Source organism: Lathamus discolor, chromosome 4 (genome assembly GCF_037157495.1).
Source record: "Lathamus discolor isolate bLatDis1 chromosome 4, bLatDis1.hap1, whole genome shotgun sequence".
Classification (NCBI taxonomy): domain Eukaryota; kingdom Metazoa; phylum Chordata; class Aves; order Psittaciformes; family Psittacidae; genus Lathamus; species Lathamus discolor.
In genome coordinates, this window is record NC_088887.1 from 101,088,068 (window position 1) to 101,098,149 (window position 10,082).

A 10,082-nucleotide genomic window follows, 5' to 3' on the forward strand; every position below is an offset into this window, starting at 1 on the left:
AAACCGCACTGTCACATTCCATAAAAACTTTCTTCCAAACCTTATAAGACTACTGCAAATGGTGAAAATCCATGGAGAAAGCCCCTTCAGATCAGGCTGAATACTTTTGAAGGCCTGATGGTAGCTACAAAGGCTTGTGAGAGCCACTCACAAAACTAAGCCATAGGTAGTCACTCATTCAGTGCTGTATTAAGACAACATGAGTTCTGAGCTCCTCTGAGAAGAGCCACGGCTCACACAAACTAGTTCAGCTCCTTCAAAACTAAAAAGACTGAATTATATTCTTAAATACACACAAGACCACCCAAGCGAGGTAGTGTCAGAACTAGTTAGAACTGTGCAAATGAGGCCAACATCTGACCACAAGGGCATAAGAACTGACAGCATATCCAATTAGCAGGATAAAAGTAACTGCCCTCCTGGCTCACCCATTATTTTCAGTACACACGGTGTGATGAAAACCCTTCCAAAAATCAAATCTGTCTTACAGCAGTTTGACTTACAGGCAGTGCAGGGTGGAATGTTACTAAGTGCATTGCAATTAATTATGCTGTCAAATGCACTGACTAAATTTGGCTGTGCAATTAGACAAATAACTGAAAAAAGGTTATATTTTGTAATCACACATTAGAATAGATGAATACTGCTTCTGCCTTAGCTGCTTGTTCCTGTGTCATGGCAGGCATCTTGTTATGAAGCCCTGTCTGTTGCAGATAAAATGCTTGTACAAATGCAGTTTCCATGTCCATTTAAATGCACAAGTGCCATTTCAATGCATTCAGCATAAGATCTTCCTTTAATTTATACATGTATCTGCCTTGAATATCAAAGAGGATGACATTTCGACAAAACAATGACCAAACAGTAACATCAAAGAGCCTAGCTTGGCAGCCTCCACTCTTGTCAGGGAATATTGACTCAAGCGGTGGATGTCATTGATTTCAGTCCAGGTGTGCCAAACTGACCCCTGCCTGCTGAGCAAGTGGGTAAGGGTGACTGACACATGCATAGAATACTGCCTTTTCTTTTTCTGTCTTCAAATTACAGATCCATTTATTCTGTAATTCCTGAACATAGCCAATATTAAAAAACAGCTCACACGTGTTCAACAAACGACTGTGAAAATATAATTTGAAATTATTGGTTTAGCTCACACAGGTTAAAGCACTCAGAGTAGGAGGGCAAAGGGGAGACCTCAGAAATGGGAAATTATGTCACTATCACTAGACCTTTATTGATGGATTCCCACAAGAACCATCAATTTTCTTACCTCTTTTTAATATTCAGAAGGTGAACATCTTCATTAACTTTAATCCGAGTGGTAGCAGCAGGGGATTAACAGAAATACATTTACTGTCACCCTGGTAACGTTCTGTCTTGGAAGGGCTCAGCCACTCATGAAGACCAGTTGTCTGAAGGTGAATTTGAGCAAGGCAACAGTATTGGTGACCAGAGGGAGTGCATTTCATAGCCTTGGTGAAGGTTCAGCTGGAGGAAGGGGCTTGTTGGAAACTGATCTCATCTGCCTGAGTTAAAGAATGCATTTGAACCTCTGCCTACACAAAGCAGCAGCAGTGAATAACTGGTGAAACACTGGAAGTCTTGTCCAGAGATGCCCCATCCCTGGAAACATTCAAGGTCAGGTTGCATGGGTCTCTTGAGCAACGTGATCTAGTTGAAGATATACCTGCTCATTGCTGGAAGGTTGGATTAAAGACCTTTAAAGGTCCCTTCCAATCCAAACCATTCTATAATTCTTGAACCTTTTGCATAGGCTTGACCTGACTCAGAGCCCACATCCCACCATTGTCAATAATAAACTCACTTCAGCTATCCATGCTTTCACCATGTCTTGGGTGGGCTGTGGTAATTCAGATGGTCTGGGAATGAAGCCCTCTGCACCTAGCTCTTTGCAGAACAGAGCAGTAGGTCTCTGCAGCAGCACAGGCTTTGCTGAGCACCTTTCACCTTCTCTCCATGTTCTCCACTGGCTTTGCATAGATCATCAAATCAAACTCAAAACCACCTGCTGAGGCCCAGAAGGGTGCTGGGATCGCTGACTCCTACAGACTGCCTAATTCCCACTGCCTCCAAGCATGGGATTAATTTTTCCTCCCATTAGCTTTCAAATAGCCATGCATCCCGTGTAAGCCAATTCTCTATTCAGTGGGTAGAAGAGCAGAAGAAGAGGTATCTTCTCTTTGTTACCTAAAGAAGTTTGTCTCTCTCTATGGGCAGCTGGGAAATCTTAGACCCTGTGCTCAGATGAGGTACTAAGCTTTTAGATGGATCAAGTGAGGAGAGAGGACTAATTCCTAACACAAGTCAGTGTGAATGAGGGGCCTAAACTTGCCCTTTCTGGATGTTCTTGAAGGCTATTTGAATTGCTGGAGTTCCTGGGTGGTCACCCTTGTCACAGATTTCACTCTGCTGAAATAATGGAATTCCTGGCCATTGAAACAAGCTTCAGCTGTTATCTGAACATCTGTAATGAGCTCCTCCAGGAATTAAGGCATGTCACAAGTCACACCTCCTTCTGCTCCAAGTGTAAGGTCCATTTCTTTGCTAGGTTATTTCTTTGGCAGTCCCTATTATAAATGAACAGCAGCATGCCAATTGAAAAACGAAACAGCTCTCATAAAAATACCTGTGCAAAACCAACCAAACAAGACAGAAACCTCCCAAGCTCAGAAAACAAAAAAACAGAGATTACCAGTGTGGGACTTCCCACTCCATGCACTTCACCTGCAAAGGGGATGAAAGAGAAAACACCTCAAGACTGGTGCTGGTGACACTGATGAAGGTCTGATGGGGAGTTCTATACGTGCAAGGGAAGAATCCATAAAAATGGAAGAGGTACTGAAGTCAGGAAGAGGCTTGATGTCTTTCCAAGAAGTATGAAGTGACCCAGAATTAATTTGAATTCGCACAAGTAGCTGCAGAGAATGGTTTTCTCTAGTTCCAGGACTGGGAGCTGTCTCAAGATCTTATTCTTACAGCAATTTTGACTGAAATGTGTTTTCTTTTTTCTCAATTTTCCATCTGTATTCTGAAGCTTAAAGGAGATCTGTCTGATTCCGTATCTGTGGAATACATTTCCAGGATGAAAGACCTGGAAATGCATGAAAAAAACATTTCGGGTGCAATGGTAAGAGTTTACCATTCTTTATTCAACCGCAAAGAAACCGGAATGTTTCTAATACTACGATGAGCAGAAAGCTCTGGCTGTTTAATTGCCGTGGATCACTTCACTTTAAAAATGGAGAGATTTGGACCATTTCCCAGATGTCGCATTGTCACTTCTGAATGACACATTGGAAGAGGAAGTCAAATGAGGAAGCGGGTTCAGGAATGGTGCGTGTGTAGTGGGTCCCACTCTCTTGCAGGGATCAGACAGGAATCTAGCAGCTGGCTGGGGGTGGAAGTGTGGGGGGTGTAGTCAGCATGTTGATTTTAGGTGCCTAACTTAGATGCCTACTTCTCTCTCTTGCCTATATAAGGAGTAGAGTCTGGCAGGCATGGAGCGTGGGGAGCCCGAATTGCCCATCACTGTCTTACTAGTTGTCATGGCAACGAAGGCAGGCACCTAGAGATGGTCGGAATATGGTCCTGACTGACTTGCAAATACATGTCACAGCTTGTGTGCAAGTGAGACAGCTGTACTACTGTACGTATCCCAGCTCGGAGTTCACACTCCTGCTCGCCGACGACTGGAAGGAGCTGTGGTTTGAAGCTGCCCTTTGAAAGCCTCAAACAACAAATCTTCCTATCTCCATCTGGTTTTGCTCTTTGTGTTTTGGGCAAACTTGGGCATGGAAGACACATAGTGCTGCAAGAGGCAAACTCTCCATCTGCACTCCTCTGAAACTGAATCACTGATGGGAGGGAAATGAAACTGCTTTATTCATGGACACACTCCTACATGGGGAGATACCCTTATGAAGCCAGCACTGCATCCCATGCCTTCCCTTGTAAATTACAAGATACGCTTTAAGCTCCTAATGGAATTGATAAGTTAATTAATCATTTTACCTGCCTCTGCCCTACATTTAAATCTAAATTTCTGTGGCAATTCCAGTCAAATCTGTTAAGTTCTGCTCAAAAAATCAGTAAGTGAAAGAACCAGTAGCCTGTAAATTTTCTCTCTGATGAATAAGGTCCATTTCAGTTATTGAACCATTTGTGTTATTTGGAGATGCTCTTGCACCTGCAGAGGCTAAGTCCACTCTTGATTATTGGAACAGTTGTGCAAGTGAATGAATTGGGTAATCACACAGTGATGCAAACTATGTAGTTTACTATGAAGGTATTAGCAAAGAGTTGAAGGCATTCAGAGTTAATTTCAGTAATGAGTTGGAATTTCAAATCTAAATACTTGGTTTCCAACTGCATTGCAAACTCATCCCCAGAATCAACTCTGTATTACTCACCACCTTTTGCAGCCTTTAGCAATAGTAATAGATTTTTTTTTAATACATTCAGAGAAAAAAGCAACAGAATAGATTTCAAGCACAGCTAGCTTGAGTTCAGCTAGGATCCTAACATATGGAAGCTGCTAAAATCCAAGATTTTTGGTTTGTGCAAACGTATATTGAAGAAACAGCTCTGAAATTCAGAACAGACAGTCAGGTCAGGGTTGCTGGGGTAAGTGTTGAACCCTGGATTGTGCTTGTAAACCAGAGATTGGATTAAATCCTGTGTGGAGCCTGCATGGTTCTAGCAGATGATGTAGACTTTGCCTTGCTGCTTGCTTTGGACCTGACTGTCTTCTCACCTTGATTGAAGCCTATGCTTGAACTGCATTCATCTGAACCAAAAATCTATAGTCTCTGGTTGCAAAGCCAAAAATGCAATGGGTCAGTCTTTCAGAATAGTTTTTCAGCTGCTAATTTGTAGATTATCGCTTTCAAAGCCCTACAATGCTTCATGGATCAGGTGGAGGTATTACTGAGATGCAGCTGTTCAACAGTATTTGCAACAAGTTATGTCTCTCAATTCAGGAAACAGGGAATTAAATTGTTCAGGATAGTACATGTAGAACTTTATAAGCTTGTGAGAGATTTTTGTCTCTTTCTTGCTTATAGATACCAGGTTTGATGTTAGTGATTTGGCTCATTAATAGCTGATTTACATTTCCCAGACAGAAAATTGCTATCTGACACAAATTTATAAAAGAGCTGCGTATTGTGAAATTCTCCAGCACAGTGAATCCTTTGTGATTTTAACGTAAGGAGTTAGTGATTAAAATTTTAATATAATCATTGCAGTCTCCTGGGATGCTTAAGAAAATGTTATTTCCTGCATCTTAGAGTTCATCGTGGTAGATGGATTTGAGTGCCATCAATAGGATCCTATCTACTCTGAAAACTAAACACAACAGGAAATCCCTCAAAGCAAGGGAAAAAGCTGAAGGATTCTTGATCTCTGCTGAAGCATGAAGACTAGCATACTACACAGTATTAGTTAGCTCTGTGAGCTGGATTGTCATAACAGGCGCTGCAGTTCACTGTAGAAGCTAACAATGGGAGAGGTAAAGGTGGGTGTAAAGCTCCATTCTGCTCCATGAGAAGGCAAGGTTTACTGGATATTGCCCAGCTTAACTGGGCAACCGGTTGGCTTGCTGCTTACATCTCTAGCAGCTGCTAACTCTGAGCAGAGCTTATGCCAGTAGCTGGGGATAATGGGTGGCCTTGCTGCACTGCGTTGCTCTCAGTAGGCAGGTTAAGAGGGCTGGTATGGGAGTTGTCACTGGAGGTGATCCTTCCCAAGGAAATTTCTCCAGCAGACAGATCCAAAGATCTAGCTCTGCCTTTGCATCCCTGAAGCCATCCTAATGCTCTGGGAAATCGGGAATAAAGATCAATTTAATAAATTGAGTGCTGTTATTTAATCTGTGATGCCTTTTTTTCTACTCATCCATAGCAATGTAGGAGTCCTGTTGGGACTGGCTTAAATTTGTCCTTACTGGGAAACTGTAGGAGGGTTTTCTGTCCACAGCTTATATGTGACTTTGAAAATCTCGAATGACACATCTCACCATAAGCCATGTTGTCCTGCCTGTTATGGAAATGGTTGAACATAACTATTCAAATGCTTTTTCTAGTGCATGCTCGGTTGCCATGGATTGCCTGGAGGTGTTGGTCAGGACTGTTGATTGCAAAGTCATTGTTGCATTTATACATGCATATACACACATGCAAACTGACCAGCCTCTGGTTGCCTTGTCTGGCCAGGTCTATGCTACTAAACCAAACAGGGTGATGGCACAGGCTTTAACATGGTCTCATGACTGTCCATGATATTGCACCTTGTACAGGTTTGGCTGGATTTCAATGGTGGGGTCTCCGCCAGTGCCTGTACATGGGTCACAGGACAGCAGAGACTGCTATGGATGAAGTCTTTGGGGAAAGGTGTTTATCTTGATGAAAGCAAGTCTTCTCTATCATTAGCTTTTAGAGCAACAGACAAATCCTGGGCCCTTTTTTTACTAGTAGAGTTGTGGTCTTTGAGTCCACATCCTTCAGAACAGTTTTAAAGCTGCATTTAGACAACTGTGGCCACTGCCGAGTCCCTGCTCCTCTGCAACAGCCATAACCAGCAGAAATATTTTGATAAAACTGGACTTGTAGGAAATGTATTACTTTTTCTTTCCCTTTTCTCAAATAAAAAATACCTGTCATGTTTCAGTGGATAACACATCTCCCTGAAGTTTGAGGTCTAGTTCAAATTACAGTCAAGCACTAAGATCAAAATCCTTTCTTTTCACTCCTTTACCCACTCCTTTCTGCAATGGCAGATGGCAACAGCATAAGCAGAGGTGTAACCATGAAAGCTTTTCAGGTTTTGCTTCTTAGTGAAACTTGTCAAGAGTAGTTCTTCAGGTAATGACTAGTGTAGGACCACCCTGCAGAGCTGTAGAGACACCTCAAGGAAGCCCACAAGAAATGCTACTCAGACATAGAAATAACTAACACAGATGGGGAAGGGACTGCCCTGACCCACTCTAAAATCAAGTGAACTGTGGCAGGGGGGTGCACAGGATAGAGCTAAGCTGACGCAATTGCTGATCAGCTAAGCACCATATACTTAAAGTGGCATTTCCCAAGGCCTGTAGACTTTCTACCATAAAGATGAATGTAAAAAAAGATTTAATCCTGAAAAAGCACTTGGACAGAAGATGAAGTATTTTCATGTGGCTGCTTACACATGCAAATGTTGGTGTTTTCATCAGTGGGGGCTTTTTAACAGAACTGTTGAGACATCTTAATGCAGTAAAATGGAAAAAATAATAATCATAAGTTTGGAAGCTTGTGGCATCTACACTACAAAATGGTACCACATTTTATCCATTGATCACATTTGAAGATCCTGGACGTGGTTCTAGTTGAGTTCCAGGTATGCTGATAATGGTCTAAGAACATCATTTCCAAGTTACATTATTGTGGTCATGTCACTTTCCAAAGTATCACTAGATTGTTCCTTTATTTTTTTCCTTTGCCAGAGAGGTAGGAGACTGTTTTGCTGCCTGGAAAAATGCCTGCCTAGAACTGGAGGTCCAGATCTTTAACAAGAGTAAATTGGCAAAACCCCATTCATTGTAATGGAGCAATGCCGATTTTTGTCAGTTCAGTATCTGGCCCATCAGATTTTCAACTGTTATCACCACAGGCAGAATTCAAATTGACACAGCGTGGGCTAACATGATTGAATACAGAGCAGGCTGCCTGGTTTCCTAAATTATTTTAATAACAGAAAGAATGTAGCTGGAATGCCAGGCTAAGATCTCTACCTGGATAAGGGCCCAGATTTTATTTATCTTTTTATTTTATGTTTTTTTTTTTTTTTCAATAAGCCCATTCCAAAGTCATTACTTTTCCATTGTCATGACATGGTCCTCAGGACAAAAGTCTCAGATTCCCCTTGGAGCTGCAAAATCCCACAGCTTCAGGTAGAAAGTATTGCCTTGAACAGATCTCATAGGATAAGGGGATTACAGGAACAGAGATGAAACATACCCATCTCCAGAACTAAATCCAGCTCTGAGATGTATCTGCACCAGGTATTGCATTTCCAGGGTCTTTGGTGGGTCACTGCTGCTGTGAAACTCCCAAAGTCACCTGGCATCCTGGAGCCCACTGACTTCCAGGGATCTCACTGGTCTCAGGCTGAAACATGTCTGTGTGGGCATGTTTTGAAGTGCTAGCTGTGCAGCCATGGCTGCCTGATGATGCTGGGGAGAGCTGGGAATGCACAGCTCTGCCTGCGGGAGATGAGCCATGGCACTGCTGAACACTTGCTGCAGGAGCCTGGGTGCAACGTGAGGTGGATGGCACAAGGAAGGTGGGTTCTCCTCACAGATGGGTGTGCACTCAAATAATGTTTTCCTGGTAGGATAGAAAGAATGTCATCTCATCTGAGCTTCACCAGCTGGCAGAGATCCTATGACACATGAGCACGAGCTGGGCCCCTGCTCCCCAGCATGGGCTTTGGACAGGGTGGGTTGAAATGTCTGTAGGAACAGTGATAATCTACACATAACTAAATTTGACCATTGAAGGAGCCAAGTTAAAAAAAAAAAAAAAAAAACTTAATGATTTGATTTCTCCCCTTAGGGAAAAGAGTTGTGTTTTTTCCCACTTGAAAGAATTCAGACATTTTACTTTCATCTGCCCTTGTGTCTGAACAAAGCTAGCTGATTACTCGATACCTCGGCTCTGATTTGGGGTGTATTTTTTATTCCTCTTAGAGATTCAGGAGGTAGTAAAAAGCCTCATTGTAATTCAGTAATTAGTATGACTCCTTCTTCTTTTGACCAGGAATGCAAGGGTATCCTTTACTGTGAATGTCATTTTCTCTCTGCGCTCTTGTACTTTAATTTCCTAGATGTGAAAACAGGAATAGAAGATGAATTAGGTATTGAAATGACAGGATATGAACATGACTCTCTTCTCCTACAGAACTTTTTCTTTCAAAGAGAAAAAACTTCTGTAGTTAAGCAAAATAGAATAAAGGGCTTTATTAATCGATTGTGATGAATAAAATGTTTTTATCCTGCAAGAACTTTACTCAGGAGAGCAAACTTAGTTTAAAGTAAATTCAAAGCGTTAGTGCATTTACTTTCCCTGTGTATTTTCTCTTCTCCCACCTACCATCCCAGCAATCTGGCTTTAATTCTCAAGTTATTAATCTAGGTTTTGTGGTTTTGGCAGATAAATATTTTATTATGCCTAACCCAGCAGTGCCTTGATACTTCAGATATTACCAGTACACAACTATTAAGCTACAAAGGCAATGTTTGGTACCTGGATGAAGGGGTCTTAGGTGAGAAGAGCTGGTCTAACTCTGCTTTCAGATACACAGGGATTAGTTTGAAAAAAACCCCCAAAACCCGACGTATTTCTTCTTGATGAAAGAGGGGACTTAAAAGCACAAGTGCTAAAATGCTACTGATGGTGTGGGAGAGGGACATATGCTTGCCTGTCCTCTGCTCTGACCTCCTACACCGCGGTACATATGGGAGGAATTCACCTAGCTCAAAGGGTTGGTTTTGGGATTTCTAAAGGATTGCGTAATTTCTAAGTAATTCTTGGCTTCCCAGAATCACAATGAGTCCCTTCTGGTGCTGATAACATTGCCTTTGCAACAGAGAGCATCTCTGTGAAGGAGTTGGGCTATCCTCAGGGGTACCCCAAACAATGTAGAACTCAGCCCAGAATTACCACAAACCTCTCTGTTTTCTAGCAGTTACAAATGGTATGTCTTTGCCCTCCCATCATCCAGGAGCAACAGAGGTTTGTGTTTTTTAATTCCCAAGAACTAGGCTGGGACCTGACAGATGTTCATCAGTTCTCTGTTTTTCTCCTTTGGAAGGTGCTTATATATGGTATGAAGACCTGAGCAGACAATGGGAAAACGTACGATCACCACTTGCCTTGGCTGCAAGTCCCTTGGACGCCTCTGTTAATGATGGATGCCTGGATGCCAGGAACTCTGCTGCTCATCCCAAGTCCAGTGTTTGTCCTGCTCATCCAAGGGCTTCCTGTGACGTCTTCCTTGGTAGTCAGGGCAGGGAGCAATTCACA